This window comes from Tupaia chinensis, unplaced genomic scaffold (genome assembly GCF_000334495.1).
Source record: "Tupaia chinensis unplaced genomic scaffold, TupChi_1.0 Scaffold145441_1, whole genome shotgun sequence".
NCBI classification, from domain to species: domain Eukaryota; kingdom Metazoa; phylum Chordata; class Mammalia; order Scandentia; family Tupaiidae; genus Tupaia; species Tupaia belangeri.
In genome coordinates, this window is record NW_006205300.1 from 703464 (window position 1) to 714737 (window position 11274).

At 44.2% G+C, this 11274-nt stretch overlaps 1 pseudogene; it reads right to left on the reverse strand.

Moving 5' to 3' along the window:
* Positions 1 to 9307: 9307 nt before the first annotated feature.
* LOC102493550 (peroxiredoxin-5, mitochondrial-like) lies at positions 9308 to 9936 on the reverse strand (annotated as a pseudogene).
* Between the last annotated feature and the right edge of the window lie 1338 nt (positions 9937 to 11274).

Sequence of the window (11274 nt, forward strand, 5' to 3'; positions counted from 1 at the left end):
TCCCAAGGCCAAGGTTTGCCTCCCGCAGTAGTCGGGGAGGGAGTCGCCCCCCACCCCAGCAAGAGGGTGTTCTGTTGCAATTACCCGTAAGCCTGGTGTTTACATGGGGGTCTTACAGGGAATTCAAAGCATATCTTCCTGTTGCTTTGGCAGCAAGGGCATATCAAGTGAGTGTTCAAAAGGGCCGAGCCGCATTCGCAGGAATAAAAACCAAATGGCTGAGTAATTTCCAGCAGAGAGGGACTTGCTCTCGCAATTGTACGGTCTATTTAGCACACTTTCATAAAGTCTTTTAACGAATCCGGCCTCCCCTGAGAGCAAGGCCCACCCGTCTGTCAGGCTTGGATTTCCAAACACAGGTAGGGCTGCCGGCCAGGAGGTCCGTGCACGTTTCCTTCCCATGCGCGCCGAGTCCTCAGGCCAGCCCAGAGCGGGGGCCGCTGGGCCAGAGCACAGGAGCAGAGAGCCCAGTCCCTGCCACCGTGGACATCCCAGCAGAGCAGGAGCCAGGCTTTCTGAAAGACAAGAAGGAAGGGAAGGGACCAGCAGTTACCGTAAGGGCTATGTCGCTGGACTCCCATGTAGTCGACGGCGGTTTGAGTCCCGGACCTGGTGCTTAAACTCACGCCAGGCGCATGTGCATGCGTGCCCAAGATCCCAAGAGGAGAATGGAGGAGAAGGGATTGCAGCGTGGCCATCCCCCTTGGGGGGTGATTTCTCGCTTTCTGTCTCTATGTCTCTCTCTGTCTTTCTGGTGAGTGCACACGCCCTATAGTGAAAACCTCTCAAAAAAAACTGGTGTTTACATGGGGGTCTTACAGGGAATTCAAAGCATATCTTCCTGTTGCTTTGGCAGCAAGGGCATATCAAGTGAGTGTTCAAAAGGGCCGAGCCGCATTCGCAGGAATAAAAACCAAATGGCTGAGTAATTTCCAGCAGAGAGGGACTTGCTCTCGCAATTGTACGGTCTATTTAGCACACTTTCATAAAGTCTTTTAACGAATCCGGCCTCCCCTGAGAGCAAGGCCCACCCGTCTGTCAGGCTTGGATTTCCAAACACAGGTAGGGCTGCCGGCCAGGAGGTCCGTGCACGTTTCCTTCCCATGCGCGCCGAGTCCTCAGGCCAGCCCAGAGCGGGGGCCGCTGGGCCAGAGCACAGGAGCAGAGAGCCCAGTCCCTGCCACCGTGGACATCCCAGCAGAGCAGGAGCCAGGCTTTCTGAAAGACAAGAAGGAAGGGAAGGGACCAGCAGTTACCGTAAGGGCTATGTCGCTGGACTCCCATGTAGTCGACGGCGGTTTGAGTCCCGGACCTGGTGCTTAAACTCACGCCAGGCGCATGTGCATGCGTGCCCAAGATCCCAAGAGGAGAATGGAGGAGAAGGGATTGCAGCGTGGCCATCCCCCTTGGGGGGTGATTTCTCGCTTTCTGTCTCTATGTCTCTCTCTGTCTTTCTGGTGAGTGCACACGCCCTATAGTGAAAACCTCTCAAAAAAAAAAAAAGGGAAGAGCCTTCTTGGTGGACAGCAGTCTCAGGTGAGGGTCAGATGTGGGTCTGTCAGCCAAGGGCCCAGGGGCCTGCAGGTTTTATGCATATCACCAACAGAGACAGAGGAAGCACAGGTTCACATGAGGTTCCGTTCTGCAAGAGAATTGCTTGGGCTATTCCAAACTGCCAGGCAGGGGAGGGGACTAAGGGTGTCAGCCTGAGGAACCAGGGCACACAGGAAGGTATTTCAAGCCCACCTGTTGAGAGATGATTTACACACCATGGAACTCAGCCAGTTAAGTACTCTGCTTAATGCGTTTGGCTCCCACCACAGTAAAATCTAGAGATTTCCATATCCTGGGGCACTCTCTCCTGCCCCTGGTCCTTAATCCTCCCCCACCCGCAAGCCCTGGTCTGCAGATGGCCAAGGGTCTCTGGCCAGTTAGGCTAGTTACTCCACTCCAGGGTTCTTGGTAAATGGAAGCATGCCACGCGCCTGCTGTTTGATGTTGGGTTTCTGTGACTGCATAATGATTTCAGGTTCCTCCCTGTGGCCCTGCACATTGCTGAGTAGTATCCCACTGCGTGCATGGACCAGTGTGTCTGTCTGTCCATGCGCTGGTGCTACATTTCTGAGCTGTTTCCAGTTAAAGGGACTTAGGACATAAAGCTACTATGGCGAGGTCTTACGTGGCTCTCGGCTTTCCTTTCTCTTGGTAAAGTGCTCTATTAGCTCCTGGCTCGCTAAACAGAAATATCTGAGCCTGGGTGATATGTGAGGAATCGGAGTGTATGCGGCTCAAGATCGCGGTGCCGGCAAAGTCCAAGAGCATGGCCTGGCCTCTGGCTGGCCTCTGGTGCTAGGTCACAACCCAGCTGAGAAAAGCAGGCAGGTCGGCAGGCACATGCAGAGGGAGCGTGTATGTGTGTGTGTGTGTGTGGGGGGGGTTCTGTGTCCTCTGTTCTCCTCCTGCACTCCCAGCTGGTGGAGGATGTCTACCACACGGAAGGCAGGTCTTCGTCTCTCAGTCTCACATGCCAGTCCTGTCCAGTAGGGTGCCCACCCCCACTGAAGGCAGGTCTTTCTCCATAAGGGCCCACCCCCTCCTGATGCTACCACATAAGAGATAAAATTACAATATGTGAGCCCTTGAGGAGACAAACCGCTATCTATACCACAGCAAATACCTAAGGGTCTTGTGGTAAGTTATTATTATTTTTTTAATTTTAAATTATTTATTTATCCACTCATTTATTTATTTATTTTTAATTTGACCAGAGAGAGAGACACAGGGGGAGGGGGGAAGGTGAGAAAGCAAGCCACCAGGTCCGGGACTCAAACCATGGTGGGCCATGTGGGAGTGTCCAGCGCCTTAACCACCACACCACCTGCTGGTCCCAAGTGGTAAGTTATTTTTCACATGATAAGGAACTACCTGGATGTTTCTCCAGTGAGACCTACTTTATACTGCTACCTGCAGGGCGTGAGAACTTCAGCGCTGCATGTTTTCTTCCACACATGGTCAATTATTTTAGTCTTAGACATTCTAACAGATGCATAGTGAATGCTATCTCGTTACTGTTTTGATTTCCATCTTGCTGATGAATAATGCTAAGTAAGTATCTTTTTTATGTGTTTATTAGTTATTTGAATGTCTTTTTTCTTTTTTTGGAGAGTTTTTTTTTTGCTATAGGGCACATGTGCTCACCAGAAAGACAGAGAGAGAGAGTCAGAGGGACAGAAAGCGAGAAATCACCCCCCAGGGGGGATGGCCATGCCGCAATCCCTTCTCCTCCATTCTCCTCTCAGGATCTTAGGCACGCACGCACAAGTGCCCAACGTGAGTTTAAGCCACCAGGTCCGGGACTCAAACCATGGTCGACTACGTGGGAGTCCAGTGACATAGTCATTATGCCAACTGCTGGTCCCTTGAATGTCTTCTTGAAGGGTCTTTGAAATCTTTACCCAATTTTATTGTGTTATTTCCTTGTTATTGAGTTGTAAGAGTTCTTTATACAATTCGGATGCATATGTCCTATTCAGATTTTTTTCTCCAAACTTTAGCTTTCCTTTCTTTTTGACCACTTTCTTTTGAAATAATTGTAGAGTCAAACCAATTTGCTAAAAAAAAGAAAAGTACAGGAATGTCCTAAGCACCCTTCACCCAGGACAATGCCAATGCCATGAGTAACAATAGTACAATAACAATACAGAAAATTGACATGGTGCAATCCACAGAATCCATTCCAATTTCCCTAGCTGTGTACGTGTTCGTGTGTGCGCGCACAGTCGCATCAGGTGTAGTTTAACGTACCATCACCAGGATCAAGACATTGAACTGTAACATCTCGAAAGACTTCCTCCTGCTGTTCCTTTGTAACTCCCCTTCCCCATCCCTTACCACTGGCAGTCTCTAATCTGTTCTCCATCTCTGTAATTATGTTCATGGACGTTAGATGAAAGGAATTGTGCAGCACAAGTCCTTTTGAAACTGGATTTTTCATTCAGCATAGGTCCCTGGATTCACCCACATTTCTGAATGTGGTTGAGTTCCTTTTTATTGTTAAGTAGTAGTTGTGGTATGAATGTATCACCGCGTATTTTGACATTCATTCGTTGAAGGTCATGTGGGTTGTTTCCAGGTTTTGGCTATTGCAAAGAAAGGTGATATAAATATTCCTGTACAAATTTTGACAAAAATATGAGGGAACTTAAAAAAATTAGTCGAAAGATGAAATTCAAGTACAAGTTTATTTTGTTGCAAAAAAAAATTTAAATCCATATTTTTTGTAATACATTTTCCAGGAATTTTTTTTTTTTTCAGTTTTAAGGTTTATTTTTTAAGGTTTTTGCCGTAGGGCACACTGCTTGCTATGGAGGACAGACAGAGAGAGACAGTGAAAGAGAAAGTGAGAAATAACCCCCCAGGGGAGTGACCACGCTGCAATCCCCTCTCCTCCAAACTCCTACAAGGATTTTGAGGATGTACCCACAAGTGCCTGATGCAAATCGCCAGGTCCAGGACTCGAATCACAGACCATCATGTGAGAGTCCAACACCTTAACTACTATGTCACTGGCAGGCCCTTGAGATGAACTTCTTGAAGACCCCTTGAAAGTTCTAATATCTCTGCAATAAATACTCAAGAGTGCAATTACTGGGTCTTCCCATAATCCCATTTTCGGTTTAGAAGGGACAGTCAAAGTATTTTCCAGGGTGTCTGTACTATTTTACATTCCTACGAGGAATGCATGAGTGATTTAGTTTTTCTGCATCTTCACAGCATTTGACAGCACTATTTTTTTTAATTTGAGCTGTTCTATAGGTCTGTGGGTTTAAATTGTGTTTCCCTAATGGCTAATGACATTGAGCATTGTTGCACATGATTATCAGCTGTGTGTCCTCTTCTTTTGCCAATTAGATAAGAGAATTGTTTGCTTTTTACTCTTAGGTCTCTCTCTCTCTCACTCTCTCTCTCTCTCTCTCTTTCTATATATATTTATATATATATATATATATGTCTATATCTATATACATATGATATCTAAATATCATAGATAGATGATAGATATAGATAGATAGATACATAGATAGATATGATATATATATATATCATAGATAGATAGGTAGATAGATATGATGAAATTTTTTCTATAGGGCACATGCACTCACCAGAGAGAGACACAAAGCGAGAAATCACTCCCCTGGGAGATGGCCACACTGCAATCCCTTCTCTTCCATTCTCCTCTCAGGATTTTGGACATGCATGCACACATGCCCAACATAAGCTTCAAGCTGCTGGGTCTAGGACTTGAACCATGGTCGACTACATGGAAATTCAATACCTTAACCATTATGCCACCTACTGGCCCCAAGGTCTCTTATATATTGTACACAACTCTAGAATATATGTTTTACTGAGAGGTCTCTATATATTCTAGATATTAGTCCTCCATCAGATCCATGACTTAAAAGAATTGGCTGGAGTGTATCTTTTTATCCTCTCAACAGTCTTTCACAGAAGAGCTAAAGTATTTACTTTTTAATCATTTTTTCCTCTACAGATGGCTCTTCTGGTATCAGGTGTAAAGAGGCTTGGCCTCGGACCAGCAGTTAGCGTAATGGCTATGTCACTGAACTCTCATGTAGTCGACCGCGGTTCACGTCCCAGACCCAGTGGCTTAAAACTCACACCGAACACGTGTGCATGCGTGCCCAAGATCCCGAGAGGAGAATGGAGGAGAAGGGATTGCGGCGTGGCCATCCCCCTGGGGGGTGATTTCTCGCTTTCTGTCTCTCTGTCTCTCTCTGTCTGTCTGGCGAGTGCACGCAATGGAAAAAACCTCACCAAAAAAAAAAAAAAAAGGCTTGGCCTTAATGGTGCAGGCAGGAGCACACCACTGCGTGATGCTGGAGTCATGTGTGAGGCCCAGGTTCTGATCCCGGGCTGAGCCGAACATCTCAGGTATACACCTGCACTTGTGATCCTGACTCATTCAGATTTGTCTCTAAATTAATTAATTAATTAATTAAAAAAGGCTAAGAACACTTTGACAAGTTTACAAGCCAAAGATCTTTTATGTGTTTGTTTTGAAGGTCATTTAGTTTTATATCTTCTGTTGAAATCTATGATCCATTAAAAGAAAAACAAAAATTCACCATTTTTTAAAAAGTAAATAGTTTTTTCTTCCTTGAGAGACAGACAGAGAGAGAGGGAAGAGAGAGACAGAGAGATAGAAATCCTCACACTGTGCCCCACCACTAGCCTCAACTGGCCCAAAATGCAGGCATGCACACCCGGTGTGCCCCGGGACCTTTCCCACCTGGGTCCAGTTGTGTTAGCACTGCTGTACCATCTGGCCCCTACGTCCATTTTGAGTACATTTTTGTGTAAAGCATGAGGTTTAGGTTCAGTTTCACGTCTCAAGCATGATTGTCCAGTTGCTCGAGCACCGTACATGGAGAAGCTATTCTCCCTCCACTTCATTGCTTTTGTACCCGCATCAAATGGCAGTTGCACATTCTTGTGTGGGTGTCTTTCTGGGTTCTCTGCTCTGTGCAGCCAGCCCTTCACCAGCTCCACACCATCTCCAACGCTGAGCTCTGAAGTAAGCCTCAATATTGAGTGCAGTGCTTCCCCCCACTTTACTCTTTTTCAAAATTGCTTTAACTAATTATGTTAGTTTGCTAATGCTGGCATAACAAAGTACCACAGAATCAGTGTTTTAAACAACAGAAATGAATAGTCTCACAGTTTTAGAGGCTAGAAGTCCAAAATCAGAGGGCATAACATAATTGAAAATAGTTATTGACACTAGAGAGAGAGTGGAAGAAGAGCTGAAGAAAAGAGTGTCGGGAAGGAAATTAGGGGAAAAAATAGAGAAGTAAGTCATTTGTGGGACACAGAAATTTATTACCTGTTGAAGATAACATGTTGAAGATAACTCAGCTGGACTGGTCTGAGATGTACTTCATGTTGAGGAAATTCTCTCTACAAGTTAAATGATATATAGCTATTGAATGCATAAAGTAATAATAATAATAAAGTTTCTTTTTTAAGGTCCAAAGTCAAAATGTTAGCACGATTGATTCCTTTTAAGATTGTGATGGCAAGCTCTGTTTCAGGCTTCTTTCCTTGACTCATAGATAGCTGAAATCATCACATGGAATTCTGTCCATGGGCATGTCTGTCCCCAAACATCCCCTTTTTATAAGATGATATCATTGGATTAGGGGCTACCCTGATGGTCTTGTTGTAACTGGTTAGCTCTATGTAGGCCCTGTCACCAAATAAGGTTATAGTCTGAGGTCCTGGGGGTTAAAAGGTCAACATACAAATTTGAGAAAACACAGTTCAACCCATCACCCTACTTTAAGGGTTGTGATTTTCCATACAAATTTTATAATGAAATTGCCTGTGTCTCCCAAAAATCTTCTTGGGATGTTGATAGGAATGCATTGAACCTATACACTAATTTGGGAGAACTGATATCTTTACCATGTTGAGTCTTTCAATCCATGAACATGGTATGGCTTGTCATTTATTTAGGTTTTCTTTTATTTCTTTTGCAAACATTTTGTAATTGTCAGCATTTTGGATTCTGTGTATGTTATATTTATACATAAGTATTTACTTTTCTTTGGAGTGAGTGTAAGTAGTATTGTGGTTTAAATTTTAATTTTCAAATGTTTGGGAAGGCCCTATAGCCTAATGGTTAAGGGAGCTAGATCCCATGTGGCTAACTACAGCTTGAATCCTGGTTCCTGTGGCCTGAAAAACATGCTGGACATGTGTGCGTTCATACCCCAAACCCTGATAGGGTGGAGAAATGGAGGAGAAGAAATTACCGTATGACTATGCCCCATTGGAGGCTGCTTTATCTCTCTCCCTCTCCCTTTCTCTGTCTTTCTATTTCCCTCTGGTGAGCATATACACCCTCTGGCAATTAAAAAATGTTCATTATTAATATATAGAAATGCAACTACTCTGAATGTTGATCTTCTATCCTTCAACCTCACTGAACTCACTACTTCAAGAATTTTGTTTTTCGTAGATACCTGTCAATATTCTACACAGACAGGAACCAGCAGTTAGTGTAATGGCTATGTCACTGGACTCCCACGTAGTCGACCGTGGTTCGAGTCCCGGACCCGGTGGCTTAAACTCACGCCGGGTGTGTGTGAGTGCATGCCCAAGATCCCAAGAGGAGAATGGAGGAGAAGGGATTGCAGCGTGGCCATCCCCCCTGGGGGGTGACTTCTCACTTTCTGTCTCTCTGTCTCTCTCTGTTTGTCTGGCGAGTGCACGCACCCTATAGCAAAAACCTCTCAAAAAAAATTCTACACAGACAATCATGTCATTTACAAATAGAGACTATTTCATTTCTTCCTTTACAATGTGGGTGCCTTTTTTCCCCTTGCCTCATTGGCATAGCTATAAACTTCCAGTACTATTAAAAATAGTGGTGATAGCAAAATTTTCTTCTTGTTCTCAAACCCAGAGGGAAAGGATGAGTCTTTCTCCATTAAGTATGGTGTCAACTATGGATATTTTGTTGATATTCTTTAGCAAGTTGAGGGAGTTGCCATTGTTCCTAGTTTGACAGTTGTCATATTTTGTATTTTTCATGAACGATTGATGGACTTTTTCTAAAGCTTGTTCTGCATTAATTGATATAATGACATGATTTTTTTCTTCAACTTGTTGATATAGTAGATTGCATTGATTTTAAAATATTGAACTAGCCTTGCATTCCTGGAATAAATACCATTTGGTCATCGTGCATATATTTTTTGGTTTGTTTTATACTGCTGAATTTAATTTGCACATATTTTTCTGGATTTTTGGATCTAAGTTCCTGAGAGATATTGATCTGTAGTTGTCTTTTTTTGGCACTGTCTGTTTGGTCTTGGTAACAGTGTAATACTTGCTTCATAAAATGACTTTTGAAATTATTCCCTTCTCTATTTTCTAAAAGATATGATGTATAAGTAGTTCTAATTTAATAGACATTTGCTAGAAATATCTGTTGGAACCATTTTGGTTTGAACATTTTTAGGAGCATTTAAATTGCTAATTCAATTTCTTTAATAATTATTTATTGATTAGATTTCAGTCACTTAGGGTGTTGGAGGAATTGGTACAGTTATGCTACATTGTCAAATTTATGACAATGAACCACAAGTGTTTACTGCAGAAATCTGGCCCAAGTTCCAATTAGGTAGCTCCAGTGGAAGTGGGGTTGGCGCCCACTGCCCAGGTTGGCAGGTGAGACGGGAAAGGGTAGAGGGAGTATGTCTGGGCCGGGGCCTCAGAGCTATGAGATGATGCTGGGAGCCAAGCTGCAGGTGAGGCCTGTCCCACCTGGTTCCACATTCAGGGCCTTCACCACGCCATCCTCTCCCACCATGGAGAACCTCTTGAGTCACCGATTCCCAAAGAGGGATACCAATGTATCAGCTAGTAATAAATCTATCCCCTTCCCAAAGGCCCCAGTAGGGTTAGCTAGGAGCCAAACCCTGCCTTCTGCCTTGTGGGCTCGTCCCCACTAGCTAGTCGCAAAGACATCATTGACACACAGACATGCCACTACTTGGACCCCCTTGGTCTTCAGAGCCCTGGCCTGCTCCACAAACCTGGCAAGTGGGTCTTGGAACAGCCAGAGGTGAAAGCTCCAGGGACTCCAAACAGCACACCTTTCTTGCCCTTAAACAGCTCTGCCAGGTTCCCCTTCAAACACCTCCACAGAGGGGAGGGCATCTCCTACCTTGATCAGGGCCATGGCTGTGGCAGTGCTGCTGAAACTGCTGGCAAACCAAGCGCCCACCATCCTCCTGCTCCTTCTGGTTGCCATCCTGCTACTGCTACTTCAGACTCGATGGCGGCCGCACCAGTGAGCACTGAGCCCACCCGGCGCCCTAGAACCCACAGCCCTACCAGTCCCATGCCAGCCCGGACAATATTCTTTTTTAAGAATTATTTTATTGGGAATCAGCAGTTAGCGTAATGGCTATGTCACTGGACTCCCACGTAGTCAACTGCGGTTCGCGTCCTGGACCCGGTGGCTTAAAACTCACGCCGGGTGCGTGTGTGTGCGTGCCCAAGATCCCGAGAGGAGAATGGAGGAGAAGGGAATGCTGCGTGTCCATCCCCCCTGGGGGGTGATTTCTCGCTTTCTGTCTCTATGACTCTCTCTGTCTGTCTGGCGAGTGCACGTGCCCTATAGCAGTTGCGAGGGCCCCGTGCCGTGAAGAAAAACCCTTCCAAAAAAAAAAAAAAAGAATTATTTTCTTTAACTTTATTTATTTATTTGTTTATTTTTAATTTGATCAGAGATAGAGAGAGAGAGAGAAAGTGAGAAAGCAAACTTCCAGGTCCAGGACTCAAACCACAGTCAGCCATGTGGGAGTCGAACGCCCTAAACCACCACACCACTTGCCAGCCCCACAATATTCTTTATTATAGCTTAAATGGCTGCAGAGTCTCATGTGACATACCCTGTTTCATTAATGACATTAGTGATTTGAGTCTTCTCTTCATTTATCTTAGTTTTGCTAGGAGATGATGCACGTCAACAATTTTTTTTATCTTTTTTTTGGTATTGTTTTCTCTTTTCAATTTCATTGATTTCTGCTTTTATTGTTATTATTTCCATCCTTCGGATTGCTTTGCGGCTCTTTTTCTCTTCCTTTTCTGATTTCTTAAGATATGAATGTTGTCTTAGTCTGTTCAGGCTGCTATAACAAAAATATCATGGACTGAAGAACTGAAACAACAGAATTCTTTCTCACAATTCCAGTGGCTAGAAAGTCCGAGATCAATGTGGATTTGTTGTGTAGTGAGGGCCTGCTTCCTGATTCATAGACTACTAACTTTATATTGTAGCTTCACATGGTGAATAGAGGAAGAGAATTCACCATGGCAGAAGATCATAGATTGTAGTCCCAGGTTCCACCCTCATGACCTAATCATCTGCCAAAGGCCCTAACTCCTAATGCCATCACATTAGGAGTTAGGATTTCAACATGTGAATTTGGGATGGACTCATTTAGTCCATAACAAATATAAACTATTGTTTTGAGAACTTTCTTCATTTCTAACATCAAAATTCAGTGCAATAAATTTTGCTGTCAGCATGGTTTTTACTGTATCCCATAACTTTTGATGTGTCATATTTTTATTTTTATTTAGTTCTACATCCCTTTTTTTCTTTTTTAAGAAGTTTTTGCCTTAGGGCATGTGCACTAACTGGAGAGAAAAAAGCAGAGATTGTGAGAGGGAAAG